This window comes from Palaemon carinicauda, chromosome 19 (assembly GCF_036898095.1).
Source record: "Palaemon carinicauda isolate YSFRI2023 chromosome 19, ASM3689809v2, whole genome shotgun sequence".
NCBI classification, from domain to species: Eukaryota; Metazoa; Arthropoda; class Malacostraca; order Decapoda; family Palaemonidae; genus Palaemon; species Palaemon carinicauda.
Window position 1 is genome coordinate 76,368,915 of NC_090743.1, and position 24,193 is coordinate 76,393,107.

Consider the following 24,193-nt stretch of genomic DNA (forward strand, 5'->3'; position numbering starts at 1 on the left):
ATGATTTTTAATGGTGTAGAGTTGGTTGGTTTGATTGATACTGGTTGTGGTGTCAATTTAATGTTTAGGAATGCATATGATAAGGTAAAAGAGGTTTGTGAATTTAAGGGATGTAAGGGTGAAGTAAAAGGTATTGGTAATTTGCGTATGCCTGTGCAAGGAAAGTTACGGGAAAATGTTATGATTGGGGGGCTGATGATGGAAGATAATGATTTTTACGTGGTCGAGGGAGCGAATGAGAAATATGACGTACTGCTTGGGTATAAATTTCTGAAAAAATGTGGTATGATTGTACATCCAAGAGTGAATATGATAGAAATAAAGGTTAAAGGTAATATTTGTGGGGAATTTTATTTAAAGGAAGACGGCAGAGTGAGTACGAAGGTGTGGAAGGGAGTGCCGTTGGTAGCAAAGGAAAGTGTAAAGTTATCGGGTAAGAAAGGTGAGGTTATTAGTGTAAAAGTTGCATGGCCAAGTCTGGGAATTGCCAATAGTGACAATTGTGAATATGTAGGGGAAGGTTCGGAAGCAAGTAATTTGGTGAAAGCAAGTGTGCTTGTGTATGATGGTATTTTGAATTTGCAGGAGCCGAAGGTGTATGTGAGCTTGTTGCCGACTGTAAGGAGGAAGAGAATACGGGGAATATGTGAGGGTGATTGCATGGAATGTATGTATACGTTGGTCAATGTAGAGGATGGAAGGTATGTTAAATTGAGACGTGTTATGACGGGTAAGATAAAGCAGGATGACGATTGGGACTATGAAAGTTTGAAAGAAAGAATTAATGTAGATGAGAATATAAGTGAGGGAGAAAGGGAACAATTGTATAGGATGTTATGGGATAGACGGAGAGTTTTGAGTCGCGATGACGAGGATTGTGGGGGATCAAAGCTGCCTGAATTTAAGATAGTTCTTAGTAATGATACCCCCATATATCAGCGTCCCCGACATTTTTCTCCACCTATTGCCAGAGAAATAGAAGAGCAGTGCCAGGAGTTAGAGCAAATGGGTGTAATAGAAAGGAGTGAAAGTGCCTGGAATAGCCCTATTGTACCTGTTAGAAAGCCGGATGGAAGTTTACGTATGTGTATTGATTATAGGAAGGTGAATGAAGTAACTGTTAAAGAACGTTTCCCAATGAATGTAGTGTCTGACTGTGTGTATAAGATGCATGGTATGAAAGTTTTTACAAAGTTAGATTTAGTTAGGGGCTATTACCAGATGCCTCTGGCAGAGGGGAGCAGGCCCATTACAGCATTTTCGAGCAGTAATTGTCATTATCAGTTTAAGAGATTAAGTTTTGGCCTTGCTAATGCGCCTGCTGCCTTCCAGAGGGCGATGAATGTAGTTTTGGCTGGGTTTGATAGACAGAAGGTGACTGTTTTTATTGATGATATTTTGATTGCTAGTGAGACGGTTGAGGAACACATGCAGTTGCTTGAAGCAGTATTAGAACGGTTGATAGAAGTTGGGGTGAAAGTTAAGCTTGAAAAGTGTACATGGTTGGCCGGGGAGGTGGAATTTCTTGGGCATGTGGTGAGTGATTCGGGTATAAGGAAGAGTGAAAAGTTTGTGAATAAGGTGAGAGAGTTTCCACGTCCTCATACGGTGCGTGAGTTGAGAGGTTTTCTTGGGTTAATTGAATTTGGTCGGAAGTTTGTCAGAGATTGTTCGGGAATAGGGAAGCCTTTGAATGAGTGGACAGGTAAGAGAAATAGTACGAGACTGAAATGGGATGAGCATATGATTGAAGCATTTGAAAACTTGAAAGAAGAGGCTGCGAGAGACGTCACTTTGGCTTTTCCCGATTATAGTGAACATGCGAGTATGCTAGAGTTATATACGGATACTAGTGGGATTAGTATGGGTGGTTACTTGGTTCAAATGCAAAGAATAAACGGAGATGAACAGTTGAGAGTGATAGCGTATGTAAGTAAAGCATTTAATAAGGCTGAGCGAAAGTATTCCACGATTGAAAGGGAGTTGGCTGCGATAAGGTTTTGCGTGAAAGCGTTGAAGGTATTTTTGTATGGTGTGAAATTTATTGTGCGTACTGACCATCAGCCCCTAGTGTACATGATTAGGAAAGAGTCTGTGAATGCTAGAGTTGCGAGGACAATAGAGGATTTGAATGAATTTGACTTTAAGCTAGAATATGTACCTGGGAGTAAGAACGTGATAGCAGATGCGATGTCAAGAATGCTTGGTAAGATAGAAGAGAGTAGCGAGAATGATAGTAATTTTGAAAGGTTGCCAGAAGATTTAATGGTGGTACAAAGTTTTGAAGGGGATGACATGGTGTATAAATGTATTTTGTGTGGGTTAAATAAGGTTAAATTGAAGGGTTTGAATAGGGATATACCTGCTAGTATAGATGAGCTTAGAATGAGTGTTAGGAATGAAGTATCGAAAGAAATGGCATATAAGGAGGAGGATAGTATGCTTGAGGGTGAATTGTTATCAAAAGTATTGTTGGTAGTAAGTATGTTATATGGTGTCACTGTTTATTTGTATTTTGGGTGGAATCGTCCGATGCAGTACCGAGCAAATAAAGAGATTGAAAGGGAGTATATATTGAGGTTACAATGTAATGAAAGATGTTGCAAGTTGTTGAGTAAGAAGGAGGATTGTCCGAGTGATTTGAATCAGAGTGGTATGAGCATAGAAGATAGCGAAGATGACCATGGGTGTGATAAGGATGACCCTATTGATAAGAGAGTAAACATTTGTATGCATGGTGTAAAAGGAAGAATGATGACGTATGTGGGTATAAATGAGAATGAATACTGTAGTTTAATTGATACAGGTGCGCAAGTGTCATTAGTGAATATGTCTGTTATCAAAGAAATAGAGCGGTACAATTGGGAAGTGAAACGGCAATGTACGAGTGTGAGAATTCATGGGATAGGTAAAGGAAGTTTGCTAGTTTGGGAAGAAGTGCGTTTGAAAGTAAAACTGGGAAGTATGGAGGTGGAACATAATTTTATTGTAATGGGAGAGAATGAGATGCCTAGTTGTTTTTTTATAGGAATTGACTTTTTAAGATTGCATGATTTATCAGTTGATATTGGTAGTAGTTTGCTTCTGAACAATGGATGTGAAGTAGTTGTGATAGAAGATAATAGTGTATTTATGGCGAATTTTGTTGGCATGATTGATATTGCAAAGAGTGAAGAAGATTTGTTAAGCAAAGAAGAGGTGGAAGAAATGCAAAGTGAATGTTTCGAAATAAATAGGTTACGTGAATGTATTTTAAATGGTATTAGGGTGGAAGAATGGCCATGTGATTTGGAAGCGTATAAGAAATTTGTTAAAAGATTTATTGTTTGTAAGAATATTGTGTATTTTTTGCATAGGGAGATGGATGAAGATATATATGTTCCTGTATTTCCAATGCATGCAGCTGTAAGTATCTGTATGGTAGTGCATGACAGGTATGGGCATATGGGGAAGAATAAATTGTGGGAATGCATGCGAGAGAGGTTGTTTACGCCTGGGTTGAGTCAAATTTGTAGGGATGTAGCGACTACTTGTGAGGATTATCAGAAGGGAAAGTATCAGAGCATGCATGCAAGTCCGCCTGTTCTGAGATTACGTATGAAAGAGCCATTTGAGATGTTTGTGATTGATTGTGTTTCGTTGCCTGTGACTGCGAGGAGACATGTGGGAATGATTATCATGGTCGATCATACGAGCAAGTTTGCGTATGCAGTACCCATCAAGAATAAAAGTGAGACTGTAGCGAGAATGGTAAGTCAAGTGATGTTGCCGATGAGTGTGTGTAAGCCTGCAAAAATGTTAAGTGACAATGGTCCGGAGTTTGTTGGGTGGGAGTTTGAGCAGATGTTGAGAGAATGGGGCATTGAACATGTGTATTCGACTCCGTATATGCCAAGTGCGAATGGTTTGGCTGAAAGGACTGTAAGAACCTTGACAGAAATTTTGCGGATGATGAGTACATGTGATAATGATTAGGATTTATATGTTGGGCGTGCGTTGTGGGCGTATAATGCGACGGTGCACAAGAGTACTGGTATGTCTCCGTGTAAGTTTGTGTTGAATTTTGAAAAGATAGTAAGACCGAGATTGAGTGTGTCCGAGAATGATAGAGATGTTTGGAAGAAAGCAAATGAGAGGTTTGAAAGCTACAAAGTGGGAGAGAAAGTGTTAAAAGAAGTAATTGAAAAAGGAAGAATGAATGTCAATAAGGTACGTGATAAGTTTGAAGATCCATATGAGGTGTTAGATGTTGGTTCTAGTGGATTGAGTTATGTTTTAGGTAAAGTAAGTGTGGATGGTAGTGTGGAAAAGGTTAGGGCACACCACAATCAGTTGCGAAAATGGAAGGAGGTACCAAGATATATTCAGGAGAATAGTATGAATAAATGGCTGAAAACGAACAAGTATGAACCGAGTATGTGTGAGACATTAGGTTTAGAAGATAAGCAATTGGTGTTAGTAGAGTATGGAAGGAAAAAGAAGTCTGAGAATTTTACTGGGGATAAAAGACAGGAAAATTTTATAGTTGTTGGCGGGAATCAGAATAAGCAGGACAAGGGTGTAAATGTACAGGTGAGTATGGAAGATAAATGTATTAATACAGATGAAACTTGGATGAGTATGAATGATACTTATAGTGTGTGTTGTTTTTCGTTAGATGAGGCAAGAGAACGTATGACGAACACGAGAATGAAAGATAGGAGAATGATAAGCAGTATGAATGATTCTTTTGTTAAAGTAGAAAATGGTTTAGATGTAATGGATGAATTGTTGACAGAAATTAGTGGGATTTTTGGGCCAGATGAAATTGAGGTAGATGAAATAGTGCATGATATCTTAGACGAGCAGAGCATAGACGGGAATCGTAATAGTACGTTGAATGAAAACGACATGGAAGAAGTGAATGAGAGATTGCAGGTATATGAAGGCCCAGTTACTCGAAGCCGAGGCCCTGTTCCTGATTGCGACTGGGTAATGAGAAAATAGGTAAGTGTTGTGTGAGGATTTGGCAAAGTAAGGGGGGAGGAATGTGGAGGATTAATTTTATTTTAATCTATTTTTTTTTGCCAAATCGAGAGAGAGAGAGAGAGAGAGAGAGAGAGAGAGAGAGAGAGAGAGAGAGAGAGAGTGGAAGTTGTTTTAGTATTGTTAAATCGAGACATTTTATTTGCTTTAGCTTTGTCATTAATGAGAGAGAGAGAGAGAGAGAGAGAGAGAGAGAGAGAGATTTGCTTTAGTTTTGTCAGAGAGAGAGAATTTCATTTGCTTTAGTTTGTTAGATCGCGCGTGCGCGAGAGAGTATGTGTGTGCGTGTGTTTGTGTGTCCGCGGTGCGCGCCGAAGACAAGAGTAATTAGCGAATGGTTGTTGTTGGAAAGACTGTCGGTATATTTGAGGTTGTTTGTTTACATTTTTTAGCTAGGATAGGGCGGTGATGAATGTCTTGGGCAAAAGCATTGGATCTCCGACTGTAGAAGGAGTCGGTTGTTATTTTTTTGTTCTTCGAAAGCCGGCTATTTAGTGATTTTTCTTGTATCGGAGTAAGTACTGTTTTTATTCATTTTTTGTTAGGCGCGTTCGTGAATGATAGAAAGTTTATTGTTTATCTTTGATTATAGTGCGATAGTTAAGTTAGTTAGGAGTGTTCATAAGTGTTTTTCTTTTTTTATTCTGGCAGGCCGTGATTCCTCCTTTGGGGAGAAGATTTATTTGAATTTGACTATTGATCACCTGGCTTACTTAAGGAACTTGTGTTTAGAATGCTCTAGTGGATTGATCAACTGTTGACGACCTGGCCTGTTTATTACAATTACGATTTCGATTGCTGTTATTGATGAGGATGATGATGATGATGATGATGATGATGATGATGATGATGATGATGATGATGATGATATAGACTGCCAAATTAAGTGAGGCAGTTATAGCAGATTGTGCCAGTGTTGCGTCTGCCAGGGAGTTGTGGCTTTGGCCGAAAAGGATTGTTGGCCCTAGGGTGGATAAAGAGTTCCACACATAAACAAATATTGGTTTTTGGGGTGTGGTAATTTTAAGTTGTTAGGGTTTTTTTATTTGAATGGTATTACGGTTTTATATTTAATATTGTTTATGATTAGTGATAAGTGTGTTTATTTTTGGTTTATGATTGCGTTTACTTTTAAGAATATAGTGTTAAGGTTATGTTTTGTTTTCATTTTCCTTCTGTCTAAGAGTCCAGTTCAAAGTAAAGTAAGGGGAAAGTTTGTGTTGTGGGATATTTTGGAAGTAAGAGTGATCAAGGGTGTGGGGGTTTGTGTTTGTTTACATCCCGCTACAAGGTGCCTAGACATCTTTTCTGCAACTTGATGCGAATGGCCTCACTGAGAGAGGAGGTATAGGACCATCCCAGGCGTGAAGTCGAAGCAAAGCTACGACTTTGGAAAGTGTTAGCATGTGGCTGCTTGGAAGATCGTGTCGTGGAGGAAGATTCCCCGGAACTCCGTCGGGAACCATTCTGCATGATGCCATATCGAAGCTATTGAGTCATTGATAAGACCTTGCTTATCCTGACTTGACTGAGGACTTTCTCACCACACCGAATGGTGGAAAAAGCGTACACCTCTAAGGTGCCCCACCGATCTTGCAATACATCTTGATCAAGGGCCTGGTGTTCAGGGACTGGGGAACGGTTGAGCGGGAGCCTGAAGTTCAGGGCCGTTGCGAGCATGACCACAGTCGAGGGGACCTCACAAAGTTAAGACTTTGTTGGAAATAAGATGATTCAAAGACACTAGGCACCCCCTATCTGAGTAGTCCTGTTCAGATTACCTGCAAGCACATTGGTACGCGAGCGGGTGGGGGCACCTTGCTGTCCTCTGTCCATCTGAGGCTTCCTACAGCTAGATGGTTCTCTAAGAGAGGTGAATGCTGGTACCTTCCTGAACTGGGCCAACAGACGAGGATGGAATGGTGGGGCATATGCGCCGCCCTCCCACCCCCCCCCCCCCCCTTTAGATGCATTGAAGAGAGCATCAGATCTAGAGGGGAGACTAGAAGATAGGCCTCTTTACAGAAGCTCCTATCTGCCACCCACCATCCGCAGTTCGTCCAGCGGAGGGAGAGATTGGATAGCAATAAACACATCTCGAGGTGATGTCGAGACGTGCTACTATTTGCGAGTTCTTGCAATGAAGGGGAGGAGCCTGTCCTCCCTCCAACTGTCACCAATCTAGTGGGGGTTGGCCGAATAAGACCGATACCAAACGATAAACCAGTTAATCAGTACAGCCTGTGATATAAGAGCGAAGGCTGCGAAGATGAGGTGCCTTTTCACCGATGGCGAAGGGCGACCTCTAAGGCGAAGCAGAGAGCGAGCTCTGCAAGATCGATGACGCCCTTTGGGGGCCGGTGGATCAGAAAGCTGACCTTTAGAAGTAGCAGTCCTCCACAGAGGAGTCTCTAAAAGTGAACTCCTCCTCCAAGGAGAAATGCTCGCATGAGAGATGGACCACTTTGCTTCCCCCTCGAAGGATGATGAGGAACAGGGGACGTGCAATCAGCAGTTACAGCTGAAGTCTGAAGAGGAAGGGGCAGAAGACGCCTCAGACACCACTATGTCGACGTACAACAAAGACAGCTCACTAGTGCCACAGATGATGAGCTGCAGCAAAGAATCCTTGGAGTGCGGACCCGGAAGCCACAAGGACGACAAAAGGAGAAAGACACAAGGCCTCACCAGGAGGGAGAGGTGGGGCTGCTTCGCTAGGGGAAGCATCACTATCTCTCGAGGACTTGGGATGACTAATAATTAAAGGGTCTACGCTACTACTGGACGGTCTCTCGGAAAAGGCCGATCGAGTAGGACCTTGGGAGGAAGGTCTGGAAGCGGAAGAAGCAGCCTTGGGTTTTTGCCCTATCTAAGAAATCTTCGAAGGAGAAATATCCTGCTTTTGACTTCTGCTGGTGCCCAAAACCTTTCCCACTGGGAGGCAGACCACTCCCAACACTCACCACTTGTTTTCCCCATCACACTGTTGACCTCTGCAGGCGGGACAAAGGATGTGACGATCAGTGTCCATGGCCGACATGAAGGTACTGCAGAACCAGCCTTCAAGTCCAGGGCAGGTACGCATAGTCGGCAGAAGTCAACCCAAGCACACTAAAAAAGAGAAGGCAAATACAAAAAAGCAATTAATGGCAGTCCAAAATAACTTGATGAGGATGAAGAACAGCAACGACCGTTCACCATCTAAGCCAAAAGCAAAGAGCTAAATCTCAGGTGTGTGAGCGGGAGCGGTAGCAAGCTACCCCCGCTAAATAGCAGAATGGGTAGTTAACCCTCACTAAAATATTAATGGCTTGTCCTTTCAGCTTCACCGAAAATAATACCCCTAATAAATAGCGTCAGTTTGTATTCTAGTCACAGAACAATAACTATTTATCACGATAAAACATTGCATAGCACTACACCTACACACACACACACACCCTCTCTCTCTCTCTCTCTCTCTCTCTCTCTCTCTCTCTCTCTCTCTCTCTCTCTCTCTCTCTCTCTCTCTCTCTCTAATAAATGAAATCTTTGTTTCTTTGCAAAGTCTCTACTGAATACTCACTGATGGAGCCGTAATAAATAATTTACCTAAGCTTTGGAATCAAGCACCACAGAGCTAGACTCTATAAAATATCGTGCACTGGCAACATGAATGAAACTCCGGTTAACTTTATGTGATTCAACTCACAGTACAAGTAAATAAAATATGAGAGAAGTATTCCAAATAAAACTATTGAAATTAGGATACTAAATGGAAAATGATAGATCAAGTAATAATTGTTTCTTTTAGTAAATATGAAATATCCTACGGAAGCATACCTTAATAATAAGGGAGTTATCTGATCCAAATATTGAGGTTGACGACGGACTATGGAGAGTTGATTAGCTGATTTCAATGTAAACAATGCATGAGATTATAATTAGCTATACTTTTGATTATACGATACTAAAATGTGAATATTATATGCATCATTGGATACAGTTAAATTAAACACCAGTTTAATCATAAGCGACGAACACAGAGGAGAAGGGTAGGAAAGGGGTATAGAATGAACACAATGGGCCTACGTGGGGACCGCGTAAGACGCAAAGGGTCGCACTGGGTAAGGAGAGAGCGTCGAGATGTTATCGCGACGCGACCAAAGAACTTACTGGAGATCGAGACCTGAGCAAGCAAGCTCTCTGACCCGGGGTTAGCCTCAGGGCGCGTATCACTCCACCTGAGGTTACCCCTCATAGAAAACGGGACTAGGGTAAACTACGCAAAACTCTGGTCGGTTGGGAGGAGATCCCATATACTCCTAAGAGAGTAGTTCGAGGTAAGTACTGTTAAGAAAAATACAAATTACTTAAAATTTATGATTTTAATCAAAATCCGGTTTATTTCAAATACTGTATACAGTAGCTGTAATTTTTTACCAGAGTAAATGGATATACAGTACAGTGTACAGAGAGAGCAAGGACCAGCTGGTTGTGTAGAGATAGGTAGTGACGCAGCGCTCCCAGTGTAAAGGAGTGCGGTGTATTTGAAATCATTGCCAAGCTTGAATTTTATGGAGATTTTTATGAAAGTTTTCACTTAATAGGTATTGCATTGTTCTTGGCCGCGAAAATACAAAATCTCAAGGAAAGAACCTGCGATAGATGAGAGCCGACAGTACTACTTTTCTACATCAGCTACCCTGGCAGAACAAAGAAGTACGGCAACACTAATTGAGGAAAAATAAAACAAATCATGTAACACCGAAAAAACAGGCACAAATTTAGGACTGCGTACTTCCTTCTCCAGCCGACATCGATGGGAGAATGAGAGAGGCAGCATAAAAAACTGTAAAAATATAACAAATTCGAATATAATTTGTATTTTTCCTAACCATACAAACCTTAGCTATTTACATTGGGTTTACCTTTTAGCGCAGCTGAAATGGCGAGCCATTAGAATTTAACGAGGGTGTATTACCCCCGCGCTAGTTAGCGGGGGGGAGGGAGTGGTAGCTAGCTACCCCTCCCCCCCCCCCCTCATACACAGGTGAATGCTCACTTTCACTTAGAGGTAGGACTTGTCTTGGGGGACAGGACTGGCGGGCGAATGTGTAAATAGCTAAGGTTTGTATGGTTAGGAAAAATACAAATCATCTTCGAATTTGTCATTTGTTCCGTAGCCAAAATACAAACCACGCTATTTACATTGGGTGGCTTACCCCTTAGGTAGGGTGGAAAGTCCCAAGCCATACTGGCTTTGGCTTTACCCGGGGACTCAGAATCCGAGTGAGTCGCACTCGAGAAAAGGAGTCCCTGCACCTCACAAGTTCCTTGCTCCGCAAGGAACCGTATGGCCTACATAAGCTTGTGTGTGAAGGAAGAAGTGTGACCCGTCCTAGGCAGTTGACCTGGAGTTCCAGAAGGAACTCTGAGTTAAGACGTTCCCAATACCACCTCGTCCGGGTATGGGGGACGCGACAGTATTGACTCAATACTCGGAACACAAGGAAGCATGGTTTACCTGTAGAGGTTCGAGGTCACCTATGCAGAGACCAGGATGCTGCTTCCCCGTAGAGGGGATGATGAAGAAAGAAATAAGGGCCAGACATACCTCTTTCGTTCATGCAGACTAAAACCTGATAACAATGCCCTCAACCTTCTGCTACCTGTCCAAAAAGGAGCCTGAGGTTAGACCAGCTGTTGTGTAGCCACCACAGAGCGATAGAAAACGTATCGAAACTGCTGTGGGTCACGCCCTGCAGGAAGCGGGCTGCGAAGGTCATTAGACGCTTCCAGACTCCAGCTTGTAGCACCTGCGTCACAGAGTAGTATTACTCGAAGGCGAGGAAAGTTGCGATGTATCCAACATCGTGCTGTAGGGCGACATGACGGGGGAGGGTCTGGAGACAGGTCGAGATGAATGTCCTTGAGTCCGAGCTGAAGAGGTATACTGGTGACTCTCCCCCGTGTCCTCCTTGTGCTCCCAAATCGGCTGCAACTGAGGACAAACTGCAGCTGTTCCCAAAGCTAACCTCTCGATTCCTTTACTGGAAAGAAAGAGAAGGTTTTGGGATATCAGATACAGAATGGAGACTCGAAATCTTGAAGGAATTGGACCGAAGGGCCGGGACCCCAAGATTCTGAGTCTAGCCAACAACTCAGGAGCGAACCTGAATGTTGCCTTCCCCTCTTCCTTAGAAAGGGCGGAGTCGTACGAGACCAAGAAGATTGCTTACACACTGGCCGCGGCCAGAGTGAGCAGGAGACCCAAGACGGAATACAATCCGAGGCCTGTCGTAAAGGGTCTTGAGAAGATCTCTTAAGGGACTAAAAAGTCCGAGCCATGCTCCAAGTTGGAGGTCTCACTCCGACTAGGGCAGGGACGATTGTAGCTACGCATGAGCGAGGAAAGATCCAGCGGGCAGGAAAAAGTTATTCCTTTAAGCCTGAAGGTCAGGGAAAGGCTGAGCGACAGGCTTCATTGCCGAGAGCGGAACGGAGTTTCCTCCCGCCGAAAGGCAATAAGACCGTTATTGCTGGAGAAGAGGCCTCAAGGGAAGAGGTATACCTCCCAAGGCACCAACCACCGAAGACTCTTCACTTCACCTGGAAGACCCCTGTGGATGACTATCGCAGATGACGCAACCTCCGTCCCGCGACTGTAGCGGGTTGTCTCTTCTTGAGGAGGAGGCGTAGTGTCTCCGGGCATGAAGCCGAAGCGACGCCCCGGTTCGTGAAAGATGTTGCAGTGTGGTTGTTTGAGTAGTCTGTGCCGTGGGAGAAGCTCTCCCGGGAGTTCCGTCAGGGGAAGCAGCGGGTCCAGAAACCGTTCTGCGCATAGTCCCAGTGGAGCTCTCCCATTGAAAGGTTGACAGACAACCTGGTCTTGTTGAGATGCATTCTCCACAGACAAAAAGGAGGGAAGACGCAGGCGTCGAAGTTGTCCCACCATCACCGGAATGCATCTTGCCAGAGTCTCGGGGTCTGAGACTGGGGGGAAGAACAGCGGAAGCTTGAGGTTCCAAGCTGTCGCGATCAGGTCCCCCAGACCAGGACATGCTGGTTACTCAAGGCCAAAGACCCCCAGGTACACTCTCTCTACGAGGCTCTGCTCGGATAGTCGGAGAGAACATTCCTCTGACTGGAATGAGAGAGCCGATGGTGGTATTGAGAGTATCTCAATCATCTCGGTATCTCTATTGCAAGATGTGAAGGTGTGAAAATGCGTCCCCTGCTGGTTAGAACACGCCAGAATCATGAAGGCGACGCGCACGGAGCGACTCGGCAGGAGCTGTAGGATCTGTAGAGGGGCCAGACTAAGGCCCCTAAGCCTGCCTGAATGATGGAGAGGTATCCTTCAGGTCCTGACCATAGGCCTGGACCGGAACATGTCCCCCCCACCCCCACCCCCCCTTTTCCTTGACGAGTCCGAGAACAGCATCAAGAATGTGGGGAAAGGACGAGAATATCCACTCCCATCAAGAGGTTCCATAGGTCAACACCCATTGCAGGTCTAATAGTTCCGCTGGTCCCATAGGGGCCAGGAAGTCCGGTTAATCGTTGCCTGAAACCACCGGAACTTAGACCGCCCCACATGGAACTTATCCTGAGGCGACCGTTCGGAACTATAGACGGGTCAATGAGGAAAGGAGAACTAGGAAACATTCCAAGGTAGGGCTGAAAGCTCTGCTTGACTGAGAACAGGTACTGCGACTCTCCTCAGCCTTGCCACAGTCAACTGAAGGGAAGGCTCGGAGGAGGTGGCAACAGAATCTGGCGTCCCCAGGTGGTCACCCATCCAAGTACTGACCAGAACCGACGTTGCTTAACCTCGCTGGACGGACGAGAAGCGGGGTTTCCAACGTGATAAGGCTGATGACTCAATATCATGGCCAGATACTCCAGATGTTGAGGCAGAAGAAGAGAAGGCTCCTAGCAAAATACCATGAACCCACACTCATGGTAAGCATCCGGAAGCTTGTCCCGGCGCTGACAAAGGTCGAACCCGAGCCTACCGGAGTTGACCAGCCCTCCAAAAAGCGAAGGAGGCGGAAGCCTACACCTGAGCGGCCATGAGGAAAGCAGGGAGAGTTCTCTGGGGAAAAAAACCTGCGTTGCCACGACGGGATCGCCACACTGCATCATAAGCAGGAATACCTGCAGTCTACGCTGAATTCCACGAGCTCCCTGGAAGATGGATGGAATTGAAACTGAAATTACCCGTCCTTCCGATCCAGGGTTTAAGGAGTCCTGTCGCCTCGTTACCAGTCTGATCGATTCTGCTGTTCTACGCTGGACGAAGTTTGTTCGACAAACTTGATCAGGGCTGAGAGGTCGACTACGGAACTCCCGTCTCAGATACTTCCTTACAAGAAAGGATCGACTGAAGAAGCCGGGGGTGAAGCCGTCGATGATCCTATGGAGGACCTTCTCCTAAGGTATGGATCATTTTGCCCAAACGGGCAATTCTTGCCGACCCTATGGCATAAAGGTTCAGAGACACTGAATTCGCTGACAGAGACGGCAGGCGCGATATCCTTGGCTGATCACAGAGATTGTGCGGGAATGGGCATCGGGAAGCTGTCATCCGGATGAGTAACCTTAAGCATCCTCCCAACGTGAAACCTGCAAGGGGGGGGTGCCAATCCTAGAGTTCGTGAACTCTGCCGCTCCCTTTAGGACTATGCCCCCACCCCCCCCACCTCCCGGGGGGAGCCTCCCGTGCCATCTGTTCCTGACAGGAGGAAACTGCAATTGGACACCTTGTCTCAGTTGTCGTAGCCGATAACTTAGGCCGACGTGGTTGAAAGAAAAAGGCACTGGAGCCCTGCAGAGTCTGGAAGAAAGCGCCTTGGAGGATTGAAAACGGAAGTCGACTTCCTCCGCACAGCCGCTGTCTAAGTCTCTGTCCTTGGGCACAAACAAACTCTTCTCAAGGATGGAAGGGTGTCTGAGGTTGTCGACATCCACGGATGAGACACCCGAAAGGAAGCCCTCCGTCAACGCGTCCAGGTGGTCCAACATCGAGCTTGCCCGCAAGTTAGATACTTAACGACGAAACGCCAAGGTGCCTGAGCCCGAGAGGAGGTAAGTACCCATGACCTTCCTGTAGCTTCCTTGAACCAAACCTCGGGCCATAACCGAGGAGGGAAAGGACCTGGTAAGCCCCCTACACGAGGTGGAGAAGAGGAAGGGGTAAGCAGTCACCCCTTGGCCGATGGAGAAATCTCGAACGGAAAGCCCCCCGCCAAAAATCCTTCCAGGGAATGACGGGGAAGGGCTAACCCAGGTTTTGGAAAGAGGAGTGTTGCTCAGACCTCCCTGAAGATTCTTCCTATTCTTGCAGGTGCCATGCTCTGCGTTTACAGGGTGAGGCCGTGTTCTGGAAATACGCTCCAGAAGAACTCGCCAGGCTGGCCATGCTGCGAAAACCCCAATGGGAATCGTGGTCGCAATCGCCCTGGAGCTCGCGCGATGGTAAATCAATGATTTGCGCGTGGGCGAACGTGGAAGCGCCCATGCACGGTCACGCAGGAACGCAAACGAAGGTGAGCAAAGGAGCGCAGAAGGAGGGCGAGCGTGGAAGGAAGGGCGAGAGCTGGTGGTCGGCGAGTGATAACCCATAGGCGGTCGCGCATGAGCGTAAACGTGCAGGCACGCGGGGGTGCGGTCGCACAGGAACGTGGGGTTGTGGCCGAGCAGGCACGTGGGCGCGCGGGTGAGCACAGGCGGTCGGGAGACCGATGGCGCGTTTGGGCAAGGCGATAGCCCGCAGGAGAGTGACGGAGCGTTGGCGCGTCGGCAAGCGATGGCGCGTTGGCGAGCGGTGGTGCGTTAACAAAACGCTAGCGAGCAGATGAAGAATCGAGCGGGTGCATAGGCGATTGCCAACGTGAGAGAGATTAGTGATGGTTAGCCCGCATCGCGCTAACAGAAGGTGCGCAGGTGCATCAGGAAGGTGAGCGCTGAAGCCAGCTGTTAATCAGGCGATCCTAGACGGTCAGAAACCCGCTGGCGCCCATTGGTGCGCGGCAAAGAAGGGCGCGCAGATGTGCGCTGGCGATTGAAGAAAGCTGGCGCACAGAAGGACAGAAGAAAAGGTGAGCGCTGGCGAGCAGGAGGAAGATCTACGGCAAGACTCAGCTACCGGAGATCGTGGTCCACAGCAGTCGAGCGCTAGATCGCTACTGATGGTGGCCAGGGGAACTGACACGCGTGGCAGATCGATGGGGATCGTTGACGCGTAGGAGATCGCTAGCCGTCTAAGGTCGCTGGCGAGCTGATGATCGCTGACGAGCAGAAGGCAAAGCGTGGAAGCCTGCGCATAGAAGAAGAGTCCTTGACCCAGACCTGAACCGAAGTTCTAGATCGCGAGGGCGAACGTGGGCGCACAGGGCGCGTAACAGGAACCAACAGGAACAGCAGAGATGATCATCATGAGAGCGCTGACGAACAGGAGAGCGTTGGCGAACAGGAGAGCGTTTGCGATCAGGAAGGGCTGATGAGCAGGAGAGCGCCTGTGCGCTAACACTGAGCAGGAGCAGGCCGGAAGACCGTTGCCTGTCCGCCACCGTTGTCCGTCGGGAAGACCGTTGCCCGTCGGAAGACGAGGTCAGACTGCTGTCCATCTGCACCAGGGCGGATGAAGGAGTTGTAGGCTGCAAACGTAGATTCAAAAAGGCGCCTCTTAGCACCCTTATAAGGAGATGAGAGGCCCTTACGACGAGGCGGACGGTGAGCCTTATGGCGAAGGAGGACAACAGCAACAGCAGCAGAAAAATCCTCCGAAGAGGAGTCTCTATGAGTGTACTCTCGCGAACGAAAGAGAAACACTTCGTAGAAGAGACTGGTCAGCCAGTGACCTAAAAGGAGCAATCCTCCGAAGAGGGGCTCCTGCAGTTGCCCGTGCCCTCACAACCACTTACACTCACGGAAGGAGAGCTGTAACCAAAACAGAATTATAACAATTAAAATTATGAAACTATGTAATTATGTAATTTAAAAATGAATGAACACTAAAGAAAGAACGAAAACCCCGAAACGAATCGTTCTACAAGCTGAAAAATTAACAACTACAATTAGAATCATAAACTAATTGAGACAAAACGTACGGCGTAGCAACCCCCCCACATGGGAAGGAAGCTACAAGGGCGTAGTAAAACGTAGTAAAAGGGTGAACGACCTCAAGAGAGAGAGAGAGAGAGAGAGAGAGAGAGAGAGAGAGAGAGAGAGAGAGAGAAAGACCGAAGTCAAACTCGATCGCAACGCATAAAATTACGCCGTGGTGGCCTAACTGCCGAGGACTCCACGGAGATATCGTACACTACACACACAACTCTGAAAAGGAAACATGACAAATTCGAAGATAATTTGTATTTTTCCTAACCATACAAACCTTAGCTATTTACACAGGGTTTACCTTTTAGCACAGCTGAAATGGCGAGCCATTAGAATTTAACGAGGGTGTATTACCCCCGCGCTAGTTAGCGGGGGGGTAGGGGAGTGGTAGCTAGCTACCCCTCCCCTCCCTCACACACAGATGAATGCTCACTTTCACTTAGAGGTAGGACTTGTCTTGGGGGACAGGGTTGGCGGGCAAATGTGTGTAAATAGCTAAGGTTTGTATGGTTAGGAAAAATACAAATTATCTTCGAATTTGTCATTTGTTCAGTAACCGAAATACAAACCACGCTATTTACACAGGGTGACTTACCCCTTAGGTAGGGTGGAAAGTCCCAAGCCATACTGGCTTTGGCTTTACCCGGGGACTCAGAATCCGAGTGAGTAGCACTCGATAAAAGGAGTCCCTGCACCTCACAAGTTCCTTGCTTCGCAAGGAACCATGCGGCCTACGTAAGCTTGTGTGTGAAGGAAGAAGTGTGACCCGTCCTAGGCAGTTGACCTGGAGTTCCAGAAGGAACTCTGGGTTAGGACGTTCCCAATACCACCTCGTCAGGGTATGGGGGAAGCGACAGTATTGACTCAATACTCGGAACACAAGGAAGCATGGTTTACCTGCAGAGGTTCGAGGTCAGCTATGCAGAGACCAGGATGCTGCTTCCCCGTAGAGGGGATGATGAAGAAAGAAGAAAGGGCCAGACATACTTCTTTCGTTCATGCAGACTAAAACCTGATAACAATGCCCTCAACCTTCTGCTACCTGTCCAAAAAGGAGCCTGAGGTTAGACCAGCTGTTGTGTAGCCACCACAGAGCGATAGAAAACGTATCGAGACTCCTGTGGGTCACGCCCTGCAGGAAGCAGGCTGCGAAGGTCATTAGACGCTTCCACACTCCAGCTTGTAGCACCTGCGTCACAGAGTAGTATTACTCGAAGGCGAGGGACGTTGCGATGTATCCAACATCGTGCTGTAGGGCGACGTGACGGGGGAGGGTCTGGAGACAGGTCGAGATGAATGTCCTTGAGTCCGAGCTGAAGAGGTATACTGGTGACTCTCCCCCATGTCCTCCTTGTGCTCCCAAATCGGCTGCAACTGAGGACAAACTGCAGCTGTTCCCAGCGCTAACCTCTCGATTCCTTTACTGGCAAGAAAGAGAAGGTCTTGGGACATCAGATATAGAATGGAGACTCGAAATCTTGAATGAATCGGACCGAAGGGCCGGGACCCCCAGATTCTGAGTCTAGCCAACAACTCAAGAGTGAGCCTGAATGTTGCCTTCCCCTCTTCCTTAGAAGGGGGAAGTCGTAAGAGACCAAGAAGATTGCTTACACACTGGCCGTGGCCAGAGTGAGCAGGAGACCCTAGGCGGAATACAATCCGAGGCCTGTCGTAAAGGGTCTTGAGAAGATCTCTTAAGGGACTAAAAGTCCGAGCCATGCTCCAAGTTGGAGGTCTTCCTCCGACTAGGGCAGGGACGATCGTAGCTTCGCATGAGCGAGGAAAGATCCAGCGGGCAGGAAAAAGTTATTCCTTTAAGCCTGAAGGTCAGGGAAAGGCTGAGCGACAGGCTTCATTGCCGAGAGAGGAAAGGAGTTTCCTCCCGCCGAAAGGCAATAAGACCGTTATTGCTGGAGAAGAGGCCTCAAGGGAAGAGGTATATCTCCCACGGCACCAACCACCTTAGACTCTTCACTTTGCCTGGGAGACCCCTGTGGATGACTATCGCAGATGACGCAACCTCCGTACCGCGACTGTAGCGGGTTGTCTCTTCTTGAGGAGGAGGCGTAGTGTCTCCAGGCATGAAGCCGAAGCGACGCCCCGGTTCAGGAGAGATGTCGCAGTGTGGTTGCTTGAGTAGTCTGCGCCGTGGGAGAAGCTCTCCCGGGAGTTCCGTCAGGGGAAGCAGAGGGTCCAGAAACCGTTCTGCGCATAGTCCCAGTGGAGCTCTCCCATTGAAAGGTTGACAGACAACCTGGTCTTGTTGAGACCCATTGTCCACAGACAAAAGGGAGGGAAGACGCAGGCGTCGAAGTTGTCCCACCATCACCGGAATGCATCTTGCCAGAGTTTCGGGGTCTGAGACTGGGGGGAAGAATAGCGGAAGCTTGAGGTTCCAAGCTGTCGCGATCAGGTCCCCCAGACCAGTACTTGCTGGTTACCCAAGGTCAAAGAACCCCAGGTACACTCTCTCTACGAGGCTCTGCTCGGATAGTCTGAGAGAACATTCCCCTGCCTGGAATGAAAGAGCCGATGGTGGTATCGAGAGAATCTCAATCATCCCGGTATCTCTACTGCAAGATGTGAAGGAGTGAAAATGCGTCCCCTGCTGCTTAGAATACGCCAGAATCATGAAGTCGACGCGCACGGGGCGACTCGGCTGGAGCTGTAGGATCTGTAGAGGGGCCAGACTAAGGCCCCTAAGCCTGCCTGAATGATGGAGAGGTATCCTTCAGGTCTTGACCATAGGCCTAGACCAGAACATGCCCCCCCCCCCCTTTCCTTTGACGAGTCCGAGAACAGCATCAAGAATGTGGGGAAAGGACGAGAATATCCACTACCATCAAGAGGCTCCATAGGTCAACACCCATTGCAGGTCTAATAGTTCCGCTGGTCCCATAGGGGCCAGGAAGTCCGGTTAAACATTGCCTGAAGCCACCGGAACTTGGATCGCCCCACATGGACCTTATCCTGAGGCGACCGTTCAGACTATAGATGGGTCAATGCGGAAAGGAGAACTAAGAAACATTCCAAGGTAGGGCTGAAAGCTCTGCTTGACTGAGAACAGGTACTGCGACTCTCCTCAGTCTTGCCACAGTCAACCGAAAGGAAGGCTCGGAGAATGTGGTAACAGAATCTGGCGTCCCCAGGTGGTCACCCATCCAAGTACCGTCGTTGCTTAACCTCGCTGGACGGACGAGAAGCGGGGTTTCCAACGTGGTAAGGCCGTTGACTCAATATCATGGCCAAATACTCCAGATGTTGAGGCAGAGGAAGAGAAGGCTCCTAGCAAAATACCATGAGCTCACACTCGTGGTAAGCATCCGGAAGCTTGTCCCGGCGCTGAAGAAGGTCGAACCCGAGCCTACCGGAGTTGACCAGCCCTCCAAACAGCAGAGGAGGCGGAAGCCTGCACCTGAGCGGCCAAGAGGAAGGCAGAGAGAGTTCTCTGGGGAAACAAACCTGCTATGCCACGGCGGGATAGCCACACTGCATCATAAGCAGGAATACTTGCAGTCTAGGCTGAATTTGACAAGCACCCTGGAAGATGAAAGGAATGGAAACTGAAAGTACCCGTCCTTCCGACCCAGGGTTTAAGGAGTCCTGTCGCCTCGTTACCAGTCTGATCGATTCTGCTGGTCTACGCTGGCCGAAGTTTGTTCGACAAACTTGATCCGGGCTGAGAGGTCGACTAAGGACATCCCCTCTCAGATCCTCTCTTACAAGAAAGGATCGACTGAGGAGGACGGGGGTGAAGCCGTCGATGATCCTAAGGAAGACCTTCGCCTAAGGTATGGATCATTCTGCCCAACCGGGCAACTCTGCTGACGCTATGGCATAGAGGTTAGAGACACTGAATTCGCTGACAGAGACGGCAGGCGCGATATCCTTGGCTGATCACAGAGATTGTGCGGGAATGGGCATCGGGAAGCTGTCATTCGGATGAGTAACCTTAAGCATCCTCCCAGAGAAAAATCTGCAATCCTAGAGTTCGTGAACTCCTTTTAGGACTATGCCCCCCCGGGGTAGTCTCCCGTGCCATCTGTTCCTGACAGGAGGAAACTGCAATTGGACACCTTGTCCCAGTTGTCGTAGCCGATAACTTAGGCCAACGTGATTGAAAGAAAAGGGCGCTGGAGCCCTGCAGAGTCTGGAAGAAAGCGCCTTGGAGGAGTGAAAACGGAAGTCGATTTCCTCCGCACAGCCGCTGTCTAAAGCGGGGTTTACACGGGCGAGCAGCTCGTCGAGCCTGGCTCGACAACCCTGTGTTTGAATTGATGTTCGAGCGTGTAAACGGGCTATTTGGTTGTCGAGCGCGCTCGTCGAGCGGCTCGATGAAAGTCAGGCTCATCTTGACTTTTGTGGGCGGAGCTACATTGTTTGACGAGCGGTGTGAACGGGTGTCGAGCATCGAACCTCAGTTGTTATTCAAACCTGCTAGGGGAAACATCATTAAAGAAATGCATAATTGCTGCCATTAATGAAAGTAAGAATGAGAAGGAAGTCGTACTTGATTTCATACTCGCATATCGAGCTCATCCAGTTTTATGGAAAGTTAAATCAAAAGACTATTCCAATAAAGTAGCCAGAAACAAAGGAATAGCGGACACTCAGTCTTTCATGTGGAGTTATGGCCTTCCTCATAGTAATGAAAGGGCTGACACGATTCGGTAGATCAATGTACGTGTCTTCATCCATACGCAAATAATTGCGCCAGTCATCAGGCTCTAATTTTAAAGCAACAAGCAAGCTGGTATATGAAAATTTCTCTCTTTTGATCTTTTTTTGTTTTCCTTCTTAGTGCCACTGCTAAAGCAATGGCTATCAAATCGTCCTGGTCGAGAGACATGCTGACGTTGTTTTAGCACGAGGCACACTGAGGCTCGATGTACTGTCTGAAAGCTCTTCGAGCCGTTCTACCAGTAGGTTCGACAACCGGGCTCGACGAGCTGCTCGGCCGTGTAAACCCCGCTTTAGTCTCTGTCCTTGGACAGAGACTTCTCAAGGATGGAAAGGTGTCTGAGGTCGTAGACCTCCACAGATGAGACACCCGAAGGAAGCCCTCAGTCAGCGCGTCCAGATGGTACAACATCGAGCTTGTCCGCAAGTTAGATACTTAACGACGAAAGGCCAAGGTGCCTGAGCTCGAGAGGAGGAAAGTACCCATGATCTTCCTGTAGCTTCCTTGAACCAAACCTCGGGCCGTATCCGAGGAGGGAAAGAACCTGGTAAGCTCCCAGAGGAAGGGGTAAGCAGTCACCCCTTGTCCGATGGAGAAATCTTGAACAGAAAGCCCCCCCCCCCCGCCAAAAATCCTTCCAGGGAATGCGGGGAAGGGCTAACCAGGTTCAGGAAAGAGGAGTGTTGCTCAGATCTCCCTTAAGTTTCTCCTATTCTTGCAAGTGCCATGCTCTGCGTTTACGGGGTGAGGCCGTGTTCTGGAAATACGGTCCAGAAGAACTCGCCAGGCTGGCCATGCTGCGAAAACCCCATTGGGAATCGTGGTCGCAATCGCCCTGGAGCTCGCGCGACGGTAATTCAAAGATTTTCGCGTGGGGGAACGTGGAAGCTCCCATGCGCGGTAACGCAAACGAAGGTGAGCGAAGGAGCGCAGAAGGAAGGCGAGCGTGGTAAGAAGGGCGAGAGCTGGTGGTCGGCGAGCGATAACACATAGACGAGCAATGGATACTGCAAGAAATAAGCCGACGTTTGTGCGAAGAAACACTGTAGGTTCGCGCGACGGAACACCATCCGTCCGCGTGATGGAAAACCGTCGGTTCGCGCGTGGGCGAACATTGGAGAGCATGGGCGCGGACGCGCATGAGCGTAGACGTGCAGGCACGTGGGCGTGTGGGCGCGCAGGCGAATGGTCGCGCGGGCGCACAGGCAAGCGGTCGCGCGGTTGGGCAGGTGGATGAGCGCGAGTCCGAGGCGGCGAACGCAAGCGTTAGCGCGATGGCGAGGAAACGCGCTGCCGCGTGGGCGAGGAAGACCGCTGGCGATATGGATCAACAAGCGATTGGTGGTGAGCTGGTGAGCGCTAACGCGCAGGTTGGCGATGGCGCGTTGTGTTATGCCGACGCGATGGTCGAGCAGCATGCGTAGGTGAGCGATCGTGCGTTGGCGAGCAATATGCGAAGGTGAGCGATCGCGAGCAGCATGTGCAGGAGGGCGATCGCGCGATGGTGATCAGCATGCGCAGATGGGCGGTTGCGCGATGACGAGCAGCCTCTGCAGGTGGGCGATCGCGCGATGGCTATCAGCATGAGCAGGGTCGCGCGATGGCGATCAGCCTCCGCAGGTGTGCGGTCGCGCGATGGCGATCAGCCTCCGCAGGTGTGCGGTCGCGCGATGGCGATCAGCCTCCGCAGGTGTGCGGTCGCGCGATGGCGATCAGCCTCCGCAGGTGTGCGGTCGCGCGATGGCGATCAGCCTCCGCAGGTGTGCGGTCGCGCGATGGCGATCAGCCTCCGCAGTTGAGGGTCGCGCGATGGCGATCAGCCTCCGCAGTTGAGGGTCGCGCGATGGCGATCAGCCTCCGCAGTTGAGGGTCGCGCGATGGCGATCAGCCTCCGCAGTTGAGGGTCGCGCGATGGCGATCAGCCTCCGCAGTTGAGGGTCGCGCGATGGCGATCAGCCTCCGCAGTTGAGGGTCGCGCGATGGCGATCAGCCTCCGCAGTTGAGGGTCGCGCGATGGCGATCAGCCTCCGCAGTTGAGGGTCGCGCGATGGCGATCAGCCTCCGCAGTTGAGGGTCGCGCGATGGCGATCAGCCTCCGCAGTTGAGGGTCGCGCGATGGCGATCAGCCTCCGCAGTTGAGGGTCGCGCGATGGCGATCAGCCTCCGCAGTTGAGGGTCGCGCGATGGCGATCAGCCTCCGCAGTTGAGGGTCGCGCGATGGCGATCAGCATCCGCAGTTGAGGGTAGCGCGATGGCGAACCATGTTCCTTCAGAAGAGTTGGAGAACGTTGGCGTGCCGGCTGTAACACACGTGGGCAAACCGGAGATCGCCTAGAGACAGGTGATCGCTGGTGAGCTGATGATCGCTGGCGAGCTGATGATCGCTGGCGAGCTGATGATCGCTGACGAGCAGAAGGCTACGCGTGGAAGCCTGCGTATAGAAGAAGAGTCCTTGACCCCGACCTGAACCGAAGTTCTAGATCGCGAGGGCAAACGTGGGCGCGTAACAGGAACCAACAGGAACAGCAGGGATGATCATCATGAAAGCGCTGACGAACAGAAGAGCGCTGATGAGCAGAAGAGCGCCTGTGCGTTAACACTGAGCAGGAGCAGGAGAGAACACAGCAGAAGGGCGCGCAGGGAAACCCTGACATGCAAGGGAAGAACCCCCGTGGGAGGCAACCCTTTGCCCCGAAGGGATCGTTGTCCGCCGGGAGACTGATGTCCGTCGGAAGACCGCTGTCCGTCGGGAAGACCGTTGTCCGTCGGGAAGACCGTTGCCCGTCGGAAGACGAGATCAGACTGCTGTCCATTTGCACCAAGGCGGCAGATCGAGAAAAAGGAGTTGTAGGCTGCAAACAGAGATTCAAAAAGGCGCCTCAAGGACCCTTATAGGGAGATGAGAAGAAACCTCCGAAGAGGAGTCTCTATGAGTGTACTCTCGCGAACGAAAGAGAAACACTTCGTAGAAGAGACATATCAGCAGTGACCTAAAAGGACCAATCCTCCGAAGAGGAGCTCCTGCAGTTGCCCAGCCCCTTGAGCGAAACTGCAGGTGTGACCGCTCAGCACCAAGAGCATAGTCCCACAAAAAAAAGGCAAGAGGAGAACCCTCCATAAGGGGAAAAACTCAAGCCTGGACAGGAAAAACTTCCCTCGGAAGGAAAGTTACCTGCCCAAGGAGGCAAGCCTCCTGAGAGTTCTAAAATGAACTGGAGAGTTGTCCGTCGTCACGGGAGTACTTCCAGTAGAAGGAGACACGCCCCTGACGAAAACACAAGGGGGGAGGCAGCAACAGCCGAATCCCCAGGACTCAACAAGACAGCTCACACTATTGCCATATTACAGAAACGAACTAGATCGGTAACTGTAAAAAAATAAAAC

The 24,193-nt window shown here is 49.0% G+C and overlaps 1 protein-coding gene and 1 pseudogene across 1 annotated transcript in view; both read right to left on the minus strand.

Annotated features, from left to right (window-relative positions):
• The window catches only part of LOC137658684 (DNA/RNA-binding protein KIN17-like), a 52,817-nt gene that overhangs the window by 22,863 nt on the left and 5,761 nt on the right, over positions 1-24,193 (minus strand). The gene's annotated exons all lie outside the window — the stretch shown is intronic.
• Positions 12,772-12,890, minus strand: LOC137659395 (5S ribosomal RNA; annotated as a pseudogene).